The 15,347-nt window shown below is 69.1% G+C and overlaps 8 non-coding genes across 8 annotated transcripts; all 8 read left to right on the forward strand.

Annotated features, from left to right (window-relative positions):
* The first annotated feature begins 426 nt into the window (after positions 1-426).
* Positions 427-545, forward strand: LOC132595386 (5S ribosomal RNA). The gene has a single exon (XR_009561523.1). It is a non-coding gene; the product is annotated as a 5S ribosomal RNA (ribosomal RNA).
* Positions 546-1,477: 932 nt separating this feature from the next.
* LOC132595387 (5S ribosomal RNA) lies at positions 1,478-1,596 on the forward strand. Its single transcript, XR_009561524.1, has one exon. It is a non-coding gene; the product is annotated as a 5S ribosomal RNA (ribosomal RNA).
* A 2,697-nt stretch (positions 1,597-4,293) lies between these two features.
* On the forward strand, positions 4,294-4,412 carry LOC132595388 (5S ribosomal RNA). Its single transcript, XR_009561525.1, has one exon. It is a non-coding gene; the product is annotated as a 5S ribosomal RNA (ribosomal RNA).
* Positions 4,413-5,344: 932 nt separating this feature from the next.
* LOC132595389 (5S ribosomal RNA) lies at positions 5,345-5,463 on the forward strand. Its single transcript, XR_009561526.1, has one exon. It is a non-coding gene; the product is annotated as a 5S ribosomal RNA (ribosomal RNA).
* A 2,697-nt stretch (positions 5,464-8,160) lies between these two features.
* LOC132595390 (5S ribosomal RNA) lies at positions 8,161-8,279 on the forward strand. Its single transcript, XR_009561527.1, has one exon. It is a non-coding gene; the product is annotated as a 5S ribosomal RNA (ribosomal RNA).
* A 932-nt stretch (positions 8,280-9,211) lies between these two features.
* Positions 9,212-9,330, forward strand: LOC132595391 (5S ribosomal RNA). The gene has a single exon (XR_009561528.1). It is a non-coding gene; the product is annotated as a 5S ribosomal RNA (ribosomal RNA).
* Positions 9,331-12,027: 2,697 nt separating this feature from the next.
* On the forward strand, positions 12,028-12,146 carry LOC132595392 (5S ribosomal RNA). The gene has a single exon (XR_009561529.1). It is a non-coding gene; the product is annotated as a 5S ribosomal RNA (ribosomal RNA).
* Positions 12,147-13,078: 932 nt separating this feature from the next.
* Positions 13,079-13,197, forward strand: LOC132595393 (5S ribosomal RNA). The gene has a single exon (XR_009561530.1). It is a non-coding gene; the product is annotated as a 5S ribosomal RNA (ribosomal RNA).
* The last annotated feature ends 2,150 nt before the right edge of the window (positions 13,198-15,347 follow it).

Consider the following 15,347-nt stretch of genomic DNA (forward strand, 5'->3'; position numbering starts at 1 on the left):
TGCCGGGGCTGAGGGGCCGTGGCGACTCAATGGTGGCTCCCGGTGGCTTCGGGCCAGCTGCTGTCGGGCAGGAGGGCCGGCCCGGGCTGCGGCCGGGCTGCGCCTAGGGCCGCGTGGGCGGGCAGGGCCGATGCCCAAGGGACCGCGGGCCCCGGGCCCTGAAGCCTCCGGGGCCACGTCCCTGTGAGCGACGTGCGGGATCTTGGGCGGGGCGCCAAGCGCCGAAGGGTTTGCTGGGTCACGGCCGCCCTGGGCTGGGAGGTGGTCGCCAAACCCTCCGCCGCCGCCCGATACCCGAGACCTCCGTTGCCCCTGCCTGGGCGGGCGAGGGGGCCCTGCCGGGGCGGGCCGGCCGCCAGGCTGGCGTTAAGGCGCCAGCGCCAGCGAAACTGGGCCTCAAGAGGCCGCCCGCGGCCCCCCGCCCCCGTCTACGGCCATACCACCCTGAACGCGCCCGATCTCGTCTGATCTCGGAAGCTAAGCAGGGTCGGGCCTGGTTAGTACTTGGATGGGAGACCGCCTGGGAATACCGGGTGCTGTAGGCTTTTTGCCTCCCGCTCCGCCCGCCTTCTCCTTTACTCGCCCGCGGCGGGGGCCGCCGGCTCCGCCCCCGCCGGGCCCCGCTGCAGGCCCCACCTCCTCAGGCCCCTCCCACCACGGCGCGCGCCGGCGGGGTCGCTCCCCGCCGGCCCGGCCGGCCAGGCGGCCAGAAGGCGGCCCTGGAAGGCAGGCGCACCCCAGACGCTCCCGGGGTGGCTGGCCCGGACCCAGACTCCGCCGCGGGCCCAGTTGCCGTCCTTTCGGCCCGCGAGCCCCTCGACCTGCACCTGGCCGCCCCCACCGGCGCCCAGCCCCGGCGCCGCCACCTGTGTGCCGGTGTGTCCCTCCACAGCTCCCTCCGACAAAAGCCCCCCCCCACCCCGCCCCTCTGGCGTGTCACCGCGGCCGGGTGCGGGAGCGGGATCGAGGGCAGGGGCCGCTTCCCCGGGCCTGCCGGCCACCAGGGGCGGGGTCCTGAGCTCGGCGGGGTGTGTGGGGGCAAGGGTGGCCTTGCCGGGGCTGAGGGGCCGTGGCGACTCAATGGTGGCTCCCGGTGGCTTCGGGCCAGCTGCTGTCGGGCAGGAGGGCCGGCCCGGGCTGCGGCCGGGCTGCGCCTAGGGCCGCGTGGGCGGGCAGGGCCGATGCCCAAGGGACCGCGGGCCCCGGGCCCTGAAGCCTCCGGGGCCACGTCCCTGTGAGCGACGTGCGGGATCTTGGGCGGGGCGCCAAGCGCCGAAGGGTTTGCTGGGTCACGGCCGCCCTGGGCTGGGAGGTGGTCGCCAAACCCTCCGCCGCCGCCCGATACCCGAGACCTCCGTTGCCCCTGCCTGGGCGGGCGAGGGGGCCCTGCCGGGGCGGGCCGGCCGCCAGGCTGGCGTTAAGGCGCCAGCGCCAGCGAAACTGGGCCTCAAGAGGCCGCCCGCGGCCCCCCGCCCCCGTCTACGGCCATACCACCCTGAACGCGCCCGATCTCGTCTGATCTCGGAAGCTAAGCAGGGTCGGGCCTGGTTAGTACTTGGATGGGAGACCGCCTGGGAATACCGGGTGCTGTAGGCTTTTTGCCTCCCGCTCCGCCCGCCTTCTCCTTTACTCGCCCGCGGCGGGGGGGCCGCCGGCTCCGCCCCCGCCGAGCCCCGCTGCAGGCAGTAGTCAAGGTGGGTTTACCTGCCCGAGCAGGAAGCTTGGGCGATGGCAGAAGTGGGAAGAAACTCTTGAGCACAGGTTCTTGGGATCCACGGAGCAGCGCATGCACATGCGATGGGTGCCTACACAGCTGGCTTGCTTGTCTGTGGGGAAAGGCGAGATGGGTCAGGGCCTGGGTTCCTGAGGGGCTGAGAATCAAGGCAGGGATAGAAGAAAGGGGACAGGCCCACATCCCCTGAACCCACGCCGGCGCCCACTCACCTTTGTGGAAAATACGATTGAAAAGTGCCCGCAAGAATCTCTTCAGATGCCTCCAGAGTTGAGGGAAGAAGGGGAGGGGGGAGGCCGGGAGCAGGGTGAGCCCTGAAATCCAACCCTTGTCCCGGTCACACCCCAGCAGCCCTCCCACCTCAGCCCCTTCAAGACCCCAGGGCTCCCCCAACCGCGCTGCACAGATCCTGCCCTGACCATAGTCACCATGTTGATCCCCACGTTGAGCAAGATGAAGCTGACCGGGATCAGAAGAATTGAGTATCCTTGCTCCTGGCATTTCCTGGGGATGGGGCCAGTGAACGGCTCGGCTCGGTAGTAGTTTCGCTCACCCATGGCCGTTGGTCCCAGGACTGCCTGGGCCCTCTGCCCTCCAGTTTTAACTGGGAGCCAGACTGGGTCATAATGGGGCAGGTGGTGAGGTCACAGTGAGGGAGGGGGATGAAAAGGAGGGCCCAGAGTGGCATTCCCTGGTAACCAGGGTCAGGTAAGCTGAGCCTGGACAGTCAAACAGGGCCCGGTGGCCGGCATACATCCCCTCGAGCGGTCATTCATTCGCTCACCGCCCGCTGACTCACTTGTTCAAATGACACATTGCGTCTCTTGGCCCCTCTTGAGACTAGGAAGACCTTGGCCTCAGAGGCCTGCTGAAGGCCTGGCTGGAGTCCAGAGCCTCAGCCTTCTTCATGCCCTTCACTGGGCCTGGAGCTGGACCTGCCCAGATGTGGAACCTCCCAGTTTGGAAGCAACTTCTTGTATGAGGCTCTCTGTGGACAGGGACAGCTGAGACACAGAGGAGGTGCCCAGAGACCAGGGGTTTGGAGTCTGCAGCTGCAGATGTACTTAGTGCATGGTATAGGACCAGGAGGGGCCTGCTGGCAGAACTGTGGCCACTAAACCAAAGGGACCCTCAGGCCAAGAAGGGGACACTGGCTTCTTATTGCAGGAAGCCAAGCGCAGGGACCCAGGCTGGCAGAAGGAGTGGCGCTTCCAAGCCACAGACCACCAATGTTTCCTGGACTCTGGCGCTCTTTATTCCTCTCTCCATGCCCTGCCGCCCCCTGCCCCTGCCCCCACTTGCTGCTGGTAAGTTCATTTTCCCAGTCTGGCTCCCGTGCAGAGAGGGCCTGGAGGCCGAGGTGGAAGGTAGCAGCGAGTTGGCCCGCGCTTGGCCCTCCTGCGGTTGCCGCTTCAGCACCAGCCTGTCATACACCTGGTAGTTGGCATTGCCTCCCGGGTTCCGGCTGAGTGGCATGAAGGTGGGCGGGGGTGGAGGGTGCTCGGTAGCCTGGACGTCGGGCAGGAGGTGAGAGGGGCGGAGGAGCAGCGCTGAGCTGGGAGCCGGGGCCCGCTGGTCCGAGGCCTCGGCCAGTACCGTGAGGGAGGCGGAGGTGGCCACAGGGCGCCGCAAGGGCAGGATCTCAGCCCATTCGGCCGCCGGGTGCCGCACCTCGTGGGGATCGCGGGAGTAATCCAAGTGTCCCGTGGAGGGATGCAGGCTGCGGTTGGACTCGCTGTGAGCACAGCTGGGGAGGCTACGTCTGTGGGCCGGTGGGGTGTCGCGCTACCAGGCGTCGGGCCGGTAGACCCGAGGCACCAGAGCGGATGGAGGCTCAGAGCCCTCCAGACCCAGACTCCGCCATGGGCCCAGTTGCCGTCCTTTCGGCCCGCGAGCCCCTCGACCTGCACCTGGCCGCCCCCACCGGCGCCCAGCCCCGGCGCCGCCACCTGTGTGCCGGTGTGTCCCTCCACAGCTCCCTCCGACAAAAGCCCCACACCCACCCCGCCCCTCTGGCGTGTCAGCGCGGCCGGGTGCGGGAGCGGGATCGAGGGCAGGGGCCGCTTCCCCGGGCCTGCCGGCCACCAGGGGCGGGGTCCTGAGCTCGGCGGGGGGTGTGGGGGCAAGGGTGGCCTTGCCGGGGCTGAGGGGCCGTGGCGACTCAATGGTGGCTCCCGGTGGCTTCGGGCCAGCTGCTGTCGGGCAGGAGGGCCGGCCCGGGCTGCGGCCGGGCTGCGCCTAGGGCCGCGTGGGCGGGCAGGGCCGATGCCCAAGGGACCGCGGGCCCCGGGCCCTGAAGCCTCCGGGGCCACGTCCCTGTGAGCGACGTGCGGGATCTTGGGCGGGGCGCCAAGCGCCGAAGGGTTTGCTGGGTCACGGCCGCCCTGGGCTGGGAGGTGGTCGCCAAACCCTCCGCCGCCGCCCGATACCCGAGACCTCCGTTGCCCCTGCCTGGGCGGGCGAGGGGGCCCTGCCGGGGCGGGCCGGCCGCCAGGCTGGCGTTAAGGCGCCAGCGCCAGCGAAACTGGGCCTCAAGAGGCCGCCCGCGGCCCCCCGCCCCCGTCTACGGCCATACCACCCTGAACGCGCCCGATCTCGTCTGATCTCGGAAGCTAAGCAGGGTCGGGCCTGGTTAGTACTTGGATGGGAGACCGCCTGGGAATACCGGGTGCTGTAGGCTTTTTGCCTCCCGCTCCGCCCGCCTTCTCCTTTACTCGCCCGCGGCGGGGGCCGCCGGCTCCGCCCCCGCCGGGCCCCGCTGCAGGCCCCACCTCCTCAGGCCCCTCCCACCACGGCGCGCGCCGGCGGGGTCGCTCCCCGCCGGCCCGGCCGGCCAGGCGGCCAGAAGGCGGCCCTGGAAGGCAGGCGCACCCCAGACGCTCCCGGGGTGGCTGGCCCGGACCCAGACTCCGCCGCGGGCCCAGTTGCCGTCCTTTCGGCCCGCGAGCCCCTCGACCTGCACCTGGCCGCCCCCACCGGCGCCCAGCCCCGGCGCCGCCACCTGTGTGCCGGTGTGTCCCTCCACAGCTCCCTCCGACAAAAGCCCCCCCCCACCCCGCCCCTCTGGCGTGTCACCGCGGCCGGGTGCGGGAGCGGGATCGAGGGCAGGGGCCGCTTCCCCGGGCCTGCCGGCCACCAGGGGCGGGGTCCTGAGCTCGGCGGGGGGTGTGGGGGCAAGGGTGGCCTTGCCGGGGCTGAGGGGCCGTGGCGACTCAATGGTGGCTCCCAGTGGCTTCGGGCCAGCTGCTGTCGGGCAGGAGGGCCGGCCCGGGCTGCGGCCGGGCTGCGCCTAGGGCCGCGTGGGCGGGCAGGGCCGATGCCCAAGGGACCGCGGGCCCCGGGCCCTGAAGCCTCCGGGGCCACGTCCCTGTGAGCGACGTGCGGGATCTTGGGCGGGGCGCCAAGCGCCGAAGGGTTTGCTGGGTCACGGCCGCCCTGGGCTGGGAGGTGGTCGCCAAACCCTCCGCCGCCGCCCGATACCCGAGACCTCCGTTGCCCCTGCCTGGGCGGGCGAGGGGGCCCTGCCGGGGCGGGCCGGCCGCCAGGCTGGCGTTAAGGCGCCAGCGCCAGCGAAACTGGGCCTCAAGAGGCCGCCCGCGGTCCCCCGCCCCCGTCTACGGCCATACCACCCTGAACGCGCCCGATCTCGTCTGATCTCGGAAGCTAAGCAGGGTCGGGCCTGGTTAGTACTTGGATGGGAGACCGCCTGGGAATACCGGGTGCTGTAGGCTTTTTGCCTCCCGCTCCGCCCGCCTTCTCCTTTACTCGCCCGCGGCGGGGGGGCCGCCGGCTCCGCCCCCGCCGAGCCCCGCTGCAGGCAGTAGTCAAGGTGGGTTTACCTGCCCGAGCAGGAAGCTTGGGCGATGGCAGAAGTGGGAAGAAACTCTTGAGCACAGGTTCTTGGGATCCACGGAGCAGCGCATGCACATGCGATGGGTGCCTACACAGCTGGCTTGCTTGTCTGTGGGGAAAGGCGAGATGGGTCAGGGCCTGGGTTCCTGAGGGGCTGAGAATCAAGGCAGGGATAGAAGAAAGGGGACAGGCCCACATCCCCTGAACCCACGCCGGCGCCCACTCACCTTTGTGGAAAATACGATTGAAAAGTGCCCGCAAGAATCTCTTCAGATGCCTCCAGAGTTGAGGGAAGAAGGGGAGGGGGGAGGCCGGGAGCAGGGTGAGCCCTGAAATCCAACCCTTGTCCCGGTCACACCCCAGCAGCCCTCCCACCTCAGCCCCTTCAAGACCCCAGGGCTCCCCCAACCGCGCTGCACAGATCCTGCCCTGACCATAGTCACCATGTTGATCCCCACGTTGAGCAAGATGAAGCTGACCGGGATCAGAAGAATTGAGTATCCTTGCTCCTGGCATTTCCTGGGGATGGGGCCAGTGAACGGCTCGGCTCGGTAGTAGTTTCGCTCACCCATGGCCGTTGGTCCCAGGACTGCCTGGGCCCTCTGCCCTCCAGTTTTAACTGGGAGCCAGACTGGGTCATAATGGGGCAGGTGGTGAGGTCACAGTGAGGGAGGGGGATGAAAAGGAGGGCCCAGAGTGGCATTCCCTGGTAACCAGGGTCAGGTAAGCTGAGCCTGGACAGTCAAACAGGGCCCGGTGGCCGGCATACATCCCCTCGAGCGGTCATTCATTCGCTCACCGCCCGCTGACTCACTTGTTCAAATGACACATTGCGTCTCTTGGCCCCTCTTGAGACTAGGAAGACCTTGGCCTCAGAGGCCTGCTGAAGGCCTGGCTGGAGTCCAGAGCCTCAGCCTTCTTCATGCCCTTCACTGGGCCTGGAGCTGGACCTGCCCAGATGTGGAACCTCCCAGTTTGGAAGCAACTTCTTGTATGAGGCTCTCTGTGGACAGGGACAGCTGAGACACAGAGGAGGTGCCCAGAGACCAGGGGTTTGGAGTCTGCAGCTGCAGATGTACTTAGTGCATGGTATAGGACCAGGAGGGGCCTGCTGGCAGAACTGTGGCCACTAAACCAAAGGGACCCTCAGGCCAAGAAGGGGACACTGGCTTCTTATTGCAGGAAGCCAAGCGCAGGGACCCAGGCTGGCAGAAGGAGTGGCGCTTCCAAGCCACAGACCACCAATGTTTCCTGGACTCTGGCGCTCTTTATTCCTCTCTCCATGCCCTGCCGCCCCCTGCCCCTGCCCCCACTTGCTGCTGGTAAGTTCACTTTCCCAGTCTGGCTCCCGTGCAGAGAGGGCCTGGAGGCCGAGGTGGAAGGTAGCAGCGAGTTGGCCCGCGCTTGGCCCTCCTGCGGTTGCCGCTTCAGCACCAGACTGTCATACACCTGGTAGTTGGCATTGCCTCCCGGGTTCCGGCTGAGTGGCATGAAGGTGGGCGGGGGTGGAGGGTGCTCGGTAGCCTGGACGTCGGGCAGGAGGTGAGAGGGGCGGAGGAGCAGCGCTGAGCTGGGAGCCGGGGCCCGCTGGTCCGAGGCCTCGGCCAGTACCGTGAGGGAGGCGGAGGTGGCCACAGGGCGCCGCAAGGGCAGGATCTCAGCCCATTCGGCCGCCGGGTGCCGCACCTCGTGGGGATCGCGGGAGTAATCCAAGTGTCCCGTGGAGGGATGCAGGCTGCGGTTGGACTCGCTGTGAGCACAGCTGGGGAGGCTACGTCTGTGGGCCGGTGGGGTGTCGCGCTACCAGGCGTCGGGCCGGTAGACCCGAGGCACCAGAGCGGATGGAGGCTCAGAGCCCTCCAGACCCAGACTCCGCCATGGGCCCAGTTGCCGTCCTTTCGGCCCGCGAGCCCCTCGACCTGCACCTGGCCGCCCCCACCGGCGCCCAGCCCCGGCGCCGCCACCTGTGTGCCGGTGTGTCCCTCCACAGCTCCCTCCGACAAAAGCCCCACCCCCACCCCGCCCCTCTGGCGTGTCACCGCGGCCGGGTGCGGGAGCGGGATCGAGGGCAGGGGCCGCTTCCCCGGGCCTGCCGGCCACCAGGGGCGGGGTCCTGAGCTCGGCGGGGGGTGTGGGGGCAAGGGTGGCCTTGCCGGGGCTGAGGGGCCGTGGCGACTCAATGGTGGCTCCCGGTGGCTTCGGGCCAGCTGCTGTCGGGCAGGAGGGCCGGCCCGGGCTGCGGCCGGGCTGCGCCTAGGGCCGCGTGGGCGGGCAGGGCCGATGCCCAAGGGACCGCGGGCCCCGGGCCCTGAAGCCTCCGGGGCCACGTCCCTGTGAGCGACGTGCGGGATCTTGGGCGGGGCGCCAAGCGCCGAAGGGTTTGCTGGGTCACGGCCGCCCTGGGCTGGGAGGTGGTCGCCAAACCCTCCGCCGCCGCCCGATACCCGAGACCTCCGTTGCCCCTGCCTGGGCGGGCGAGGGGGCCCTGCCGGGGCGGGCCGGCCGCCAGGCTGGCGTTAAGGCGCCAGCGCCAGCGAAACTGGGCCTCAAGAGGCCGCCCGCGGCCCCCCGCCCCCGTCTACGGCCATACCACCCTGAACGCGCCCGATCTCGTCTGATCTCGGAAGCTAAGCAGGGTCGGGCCTGGTTAGTACTTGGATGGGAGACCGCCTGGGAATACCGGGTGCTGTAGGCTTTTTGCCTCCCGCTCCGCCCGCCTTCTCCTTTACTCGCCCGCGGCGGGGGCCGCCGGCTCCGCCCCCGCCGGGCCCCGCTGCAGGCCCCACCTCCTCAGGCCCCTCCCACCACGGCGCGCGCCGGCGGGGTCGCTCCCCGCCGGCCCGGCCGGCCAGGCGGCCAGAAGGCGGCCCTGGAAGGCAGGCGCACCCCAGACGCTCCCGGGGTGGCTGGCCCGGACCCAGACTCCGCCGCGGGCCCAGTTGCCGTCCTTTCGGCCCGCGAGCCCCTCGACCTGCACCTGGCCGCCCCCACCGGCGCCCAGCCCCGGCGCCGCCACCTGTGTGCCGGTGTGTCCCTCCACAGCTCCCTCCGACAAAAGCCCCCCCCCACCCCGCCCCTCTGGCGTGTCACCGCGGCCGGGTGCGGGAGCGGGATCGAGGGCAGGGGCCGCTTCCCCGGGCCTGCCGGCCACCAGGGGCGGGGTCCTGAGCTCGGCGGGGTGTGTGGGGGCAAGGGTGGCCTTGCCGGGGCTGAGGGGCCGTGGCGACTCAATGGTGGCTCCCGGTGGCTTCGGGCCAGCTGCTGTCGGGCAGGAGGGCCGGCCCGGGCTGCGGCCGGGCTGCGCCTAGGGCCGCGTGGGCGGGCAGGGCCGATGCCCAAGGGACCGCGGGCCCCGGGCCCTGAAGCCTCCGGGGCCACGTCCCTGTGAGCGACGTGCGGGATCTTGGGCGGGGCGCCAAGCGCCGAAGGGTTTGCTGGGTCACGGCCGCCCTGGGCTGGGAGGTGGTCGCCAAACCCTCCGCCGCCGCCCGATACCCGAGACCTCCGTTGCCCCTGCCTGGGCGGGCGAGGGGGCCCTGCCGGGGCGGGCCGGCCGCCAGGCTGGCGTTAAGGCGCCAGCGCCAGCGAAACTGGGCCTCAAGAGGCCGCCCGCGGCCCCCCGCCCCCGTCTACGGCCATACCACCCTGAACGCGCCCGATCTCGTCTGATCTCGGAAGCTAAGCAGGGTCGGGCCTGGTTAGTACTTGGATGGGAGACCGCCTGGGAATACCGGGTGCTGTAGGCTTTTTGCCTCCCGCTCCGCCCGCCTTCTCCTTTACTCGCCCGCGGCGGGGGGGCCGCCGGCTCCGCCCCCGCCGAGCCCCGCTGCAGGCAGTAGTCAAGGTGGGTTTACCTGCCCGAGCAGGAAGCTTGGGCGATGGCAGAAGTGGGAAGAAACTCTTGAGCACAGGTTCTTGGGATCCACGGAGCAGCGCATGCACATGCGATGGGTGCCTACACAGCTGGCTTGCTTGTCTGTGGGGAAAGGCGAGATGGGTCAGGGCCTGGGTTCCTGAGGGGCTGAGAATCAAGGCAGGGATAGAAGAAAGGGGACAGGCCCACATCCCCTGAACCCACGCCGGCGCCCACTCACCTTTGTGGAAAATACGATTGAAAAGTGCCCGCAAGAATCTCTTCAGATGCCTCCAGAGTTGAGGGAAGAAGGGGAGGGGGGAGGCCGGGAGCAGGGTGAGCCCTGAAATCCAACCCTTGTCCCGGTCACACCCCAGCAGCCCTCCCACCTCAGCCCCTTCAAGACCCCAGGGCTCCCCCAACCGCGCTGCACAGATCCTGCCCTGACCATAGTCACCATGTTGATCCCCACGTTGAGCAAGATGAAGCTGACCGGGATCAGAAGAATTGAGTATCCTTGCTCCTGGCATTTCCTGGGGATGGGGCCAGTGAACGGCTCGGCTCGGTAGTAGTTTCGCTCACCCATGGCCGTTGGTCCCAGGACTGCCTGGGCCCTCTGCCCTCCAGTTTTAACTGGGAGCCAGACTGGGTCATAATGGGGCAGGTGGTGAGGTCACAGTGAGGGAGGGGGATGAAAAGGAGGGCCCAGAGTGGCATTCCCTGGTAACCAGGGTCAGGTAAGCTGAGCCTGGACAGTCAAACAGGGCCCGGTGGCCGGCATACATCCCCTCGAGCGGTCATTCATTCGCTCACCGCCCGCTGACTCACTTGTTCAAATGACACATTGCGTCTCTTGGCCCCTCTTGAGACTAGGAAGACCTTGGCCTCAGAGGCCTGCTGAAGGCCTGGCTGGAGTCCAGAGCCTCAGCCTTCTTCATGCCCTTCACTGGGCCTGGAGCTGGACCTGCCCAGATGTGGAACCTCCCAGTTTGGAAGCAACTTCTTGTATGAGGCTCTCTGTGGACAGGGACAGCTGAGACACAGAGGAGGTGCCCAGAGACCAGGGGTTTGGAGTCTGCAGCTGCAGATGTACTTAGTGCATGGTATAGGACCAGGAGGGGCCTGCTGGCAGAACTGTGGCCACTAAACCAAAGGGACCCTCAGGCCAAGAAGGGGACACTGGCTTCTTATTGCAGGAAGCCAAGCGCAGGGACCCAGGCTGGCAGAAGGAGTGGCGCTTCCAAGCCACAGACCACCAATGTTTCCTGGACTCTGGCGCTCTTTATTCCTCTCTCCATGCCCTGCCGCCCCCTGCCCCTGCCCCCACTTGCTGCTGGTAAGTTCACTTTCCCAGTCTGGCTCCCGTGCAGAGAGGGCCTGGAGGCCGAGGTGGAAGGTAGCAGCGAGTTGGCCCGCGCTTGGCCCTCCTGCGGTTGCCGCTTCAGCACCAGCCTGTCATACACCTGGTAGTTGGCATTGCCTCCCGGGTTCCGGCTGAGTGGCATGAAGGTGGGCGGGGGTGGAGGGTGCTCGGTAGCCTGGACGTCGGGCAGGAGGTGAGAGGGGCGGAGGAGCAGCGCTGAGCTGGGAGCCGGGGCCCGCTGGTCCGAGGCCTCGGCCAGTACCGTGAGGGAGGCGGAGGTGGCCACAGGGCGCCGCAAGGGCAGGATCTCAGCCCATTCGGCCGCCGGGTGCCGCACCTCGTGGGGATCGCGGGAGTAATCCAAGTGTCCCGTGGAGGGATGCAGGCTGCGGTTGGACTCGCTGTGAGCACAGCTGGGGAGGCTACGTCTGTGGGCCGGTGGGGTGTCGCGCTACCAGGCGTCGGGCCGGTAGACCCGAGGCACCAGAGCGGATGGAGGCTCAGAGCCCTCCAGACCCAGACTCCGCCATGGGCCCAGTTGCCGTCCTTTCGGCCCGCGAGCCCCTCGACCTGCACCTGGCCGCCCCCACCGGCGCCCAGCCCCGGCGCCGCCACCTGTGTGCCGGTGTGTCCCTCCACAGCTCCCTCCGACAAAAGCCCCACACCCACCCCGCCCCTCTGGCGTGTCAGCGCGGCCGGGTGCGGGAGCGGGATCGAGGGCAGGGGCCGCTTCCCCGGGCCTGCCGGCCACCAGGGGCGGGGTCCTGAGCTCGGCGGGGGGTGTGGGGGCAAGGGTGGCCTTGCCGGGGCTGAGGGGCCGTGGCGACTCAATGGTGGCTCCCGGTGGCTTCGGGCCAGCTGCTGTCGGGCAGGAGGGCCGGCCCGGGCTGCGGCCGGGCTGCGCCTAGGGCCGCGTGGGCGGGCAGGGCCGATGCCCAAGGGACCGCGGGCCCCGGGCCCTGAAGCCTCCGGGGCCACGTCCCTGTGAGCGACGTGCGGGATCTTGGGCGGGGCGCCAAGCGCCGAAGGGTTTGCTGGGTCACGGCCGCCCTGGGCTGGGAGGTGGTCGCCAAACCCTCCGCCGCCGCCCGATACCCGAGACCTCCGTTGCCCCTGCCTGGGCGGGCGAGGGGGCCCTGCCGGGGCGGGCCGGCCGCCAGGCTGGCGTTAAGGCGCCAGCGCCAGCGAAACTGGGCCTCAAGAGGCCGCCCGCGGCCCCCCGCCCCCGTCTACGGCCATACCACCCTGAACGCGCCCGATCTCGTCTGATCTCGGAAGCTAAGCAGGGTCGGGCCTGGTTAGTACTTGGATGGGAGACCGCCTGGGAATACCGGGTGCTGTAGGCTTTTTGCCTCCCGCTCCGCCCGCCTTCTCCTTTACTCGCCCGCGGCGGGGGCCGCCGGCTCCGCCCCCGCCGGGCCCCGCTGCAGGCCCCACCTCCTCAGGCCCCTCCCACCACGGCGCGCGCCGGCGGGGTCGCTCCCCGCCGGCCCGGCCGGCCAGGCGGCCAGAAGGCGGCCCTGGAAGGCAGGCGCACCCCAGACGCTCCCGGGGTGGCTGGCCCGGACCCAGACTCCGCCGCGGGCCCAGTTGCCGTCCTTTCGGCCCGCGAGCCCCTCGACCTGCACCTGGCCGCCCCCACCGGCGCCCAGCCCCGGCGCCGCCACCTGTGTGCCGGTGTGTCCCTCCACAGCTCCCTCCGACAAAAGCCCCCCCCCACCCCGCCCCTCTGGCGTGTCACCGCGGCCGGGTGCGGGAGCGGGATCGAGGGCAGGGGCCGCTTCCCCGGGCCTGCCGGCCACCAGGGGCGGGGTCCTGAGCTCGGCGGGGGGTGTGGGGGCAAGGGTGGCCTTGCCGGGGCTGAGGGGCCGTGGCGACTCAATGGTGGCTCCCAGTGGCTTCGGGCCAGCTGCTGTCGGGCAGGAGGGCCGGCCCGGGCTGCGGCCGGGCTGCGCCTAGGGCCGCGTGGGCGGGCAGGGCCGATGCCCAAGGGACCGCGGGCCCCGGGCCCTGAAGCCTCCGGGGCCACGTCCCTGTGAGCGACGTGCGGGATCTTGGGCGGGGCGCCAAGCGCCGAAGGGTTTGCTGGGTCACGGCCGCCCTGGGCTGGGAGGTGGTCGCCAAACCCTCCGCCGCCGCCCGATACCCGAGACCTCCGTTGCCCCTGCCTGGGCGGGCGAGGGGGCCCTGCCGGGGCGGGCCGGCCGCCAGGCTGGCGTTAAGGCGCCAGCGCCAGCGAAACTGGGCCTCAAGAGGCCGCCCGCGGTCCCCCGCCCCCGTCTACGGCCATACCACCCTGAACGCGCCCGATCTCGTCTGATCTCGGAAGCTAAGCAGGGTCGGGCCTGGTTAGTACTTGGATGGGAGACCGCCTGGGAATACCGGGTGCTGTAGGCTTTTTGCCTCCCGCTCCGCCCGCCTTCTCCTTTACTCGCCCGCGGCGGGGGGGCCGCCGGCTCCGCCCCCGCCGAGCCCCGCTGCAGGCAGTAGTCAAGGTGGGTTTACCTGCCCGAGCAGGAAGCTTGGGCGATGGCAGAAGTGGGAAGAAACTCTTGAGCACAGGTTCTTGGGATCCACGGAGCAGCGCATGCACATGCGATGGGTGCCTACACAGCTGGCTTGCTTGTCTGTGGGGAAAGGCGAGATGGGTCAGGGCCTGGGTTCCTGAGGGGCTGAGAATCAAGGCAGGGATAGAAGAAAGGGGACAGGCCCACATCCCCTGAACCCACGCCGGCGCCCACTCACCTTTGTGGAAAATACGATTGAAAAGTGCCCGCAAGAATCTCTTCAGATGCCTCCAGAGTTGAGGGAAGAAGGGGAGGGGGGAGGCCGGGAGCAGGGTGAGCCCTGAAATCCAACCCTTGTCCCGGTCACACCCCAGCAGCCCTCCCACCTCAGCCCCTTCAAGACCCCAGGGCTCCCCCAACCGCGCTGCACAGATCCTGCCCTGACCATAGTCACCATGTTGATCCCCACGTTGAGCAAGATGAAGCTGACCGGGATCAGAAGAATTGAGTATCCTTGCTCCTGGCATTTCCTGGGGATGGGGCCAGTGAACGGCTCGGCTCGGTAGTAGTTTCGCTCACCCATGGCCGTTGGTCCCAGGACTGCCTGGGCCCTCTGCCCTCCAGTTTTAACTGGGAGCCAGACTGGGTCATAATGGGGCAGGTGGTGAGGTCACAGTGAGGGAGGGGGATGAAAAGGAGGGCCCAGAGTGGCATTCCCTGGTAACCAGGGTCAGGTAAGCTGAGCCTGGACAGTCAAACAGGGCCCGGTGGCCGGCATACATCCCCTCGAGCGGTCATTCATTCGCTCACCGCCCGCTGACTCACTTGTTCAAATGACACATTGCGTCTCTTGGCCCCTCTTGAGACTAGGAAGACCTTGGCCTCAGAGGCCTGCTGAAGGCCTGGCTGGAGTCCAGAGCCTCAGCCTTCTTCATGCCCTTCACTGGGCCTGGAGCTGGACCTGCCCAGATGTGGAACCTCCCAGTTTGGAAGCAACTTCTTGTATGAGGCTCTCTGTGGACAGGGACAGCTGAGACACAGAGGAGGTGCCCAGAGACCAGGGGTTTGGAGTCTGCAGCTGCAGATGTACTTAGTGCATGGTATAGGACCAGGAGGGGCCTGCTGGCAGAACTGTGGCCACTAAACCAAAGGGACCCTCAGGCCAAGAAGGGGACACTGGCTTCTTATTGCAGGAAGCCAAGCGCAGGGACCCAGGCTGGCAGAAGGAGTGGCGCTTCCAAGCCACAGACCACCAATGTTTCCTGGACTCTGGCGCTCTTTATTCCTCTCTCCATGCCCTGCCGCCCCCTGCCCCTGCCCCCACTTGCTGCTGGTAAGTTCACTTTCCCAGTCTGGCTCCCGTGCAGAGAGGGCCTGGAGGCCGAGGTGGAAGGTAGCAGCGAGTTGGCCCGCGCTTGGCCCTCCTGCGGTTGCCGCTTCAGCACCAGACTGTCATACACCTGGTAGTTGGCATTGCCTCCCGGGTTCCGGCTGAGTGGCATGAAGGTGGGCGGGGGTGGAGGGTGCTCGGTAGCCTGGACGTCGGGCAGGAGGTGAGAGGGGCGGAGGAGCAGCGCTGAGCTGGGAGCCGGGGCCCGCTGGTCCGAGGCCTCGGCCAGTACCGTGAGGGAGGCGGAGGTGGCCACAGGGCGCCGCAAGGGCAGGATCTCAGCCCATTCGGCCGCCGGGTGCCGCACCTCGTGGGGATCGCGGGAGTAATCCAAGTGTCCCGTGGAGGGATGCAGGCTGCGGTTGGACTCGCTGTGAGCACAGCTGGGGAGGCTACGTCTGTGGGCCGGTGGGGTGTCGCGCTACCAGGCGTCGGGCCGGTAGACCCGAGGCACCAGAGCGGATGGAGGCTCAGAGCCCTCCAGACCCAGACTCCGCCATGGGCCCAGTTGCCGTCCTTTCGGCCCGCGAGCCCCTCGACCTGCACCTGGCCGCCCCCACCGGCGCCCAGCCCCGGCGCCGCCACCTGTGTGCCGGTGTGTCCCTCCACAGCTCCCTCCGACAAAAGCCCCACCCCCACCCCGCCCCTCT

The sequence above is a fragment of the Globicephala melas genome, unplaced genomic scaffold, assembly GCF_963455315.2.
Source record: "Globicephala melas unplaced genomic scaffold, mGloMel1.2 SCAFFOLD_182, whole genome shotgun sequence".
NCBI lineage: Eukaryota > Metazoa > Chordata > Mammalia > Artiodactyla > Delphinidae > Globicephala > Globicephala melas.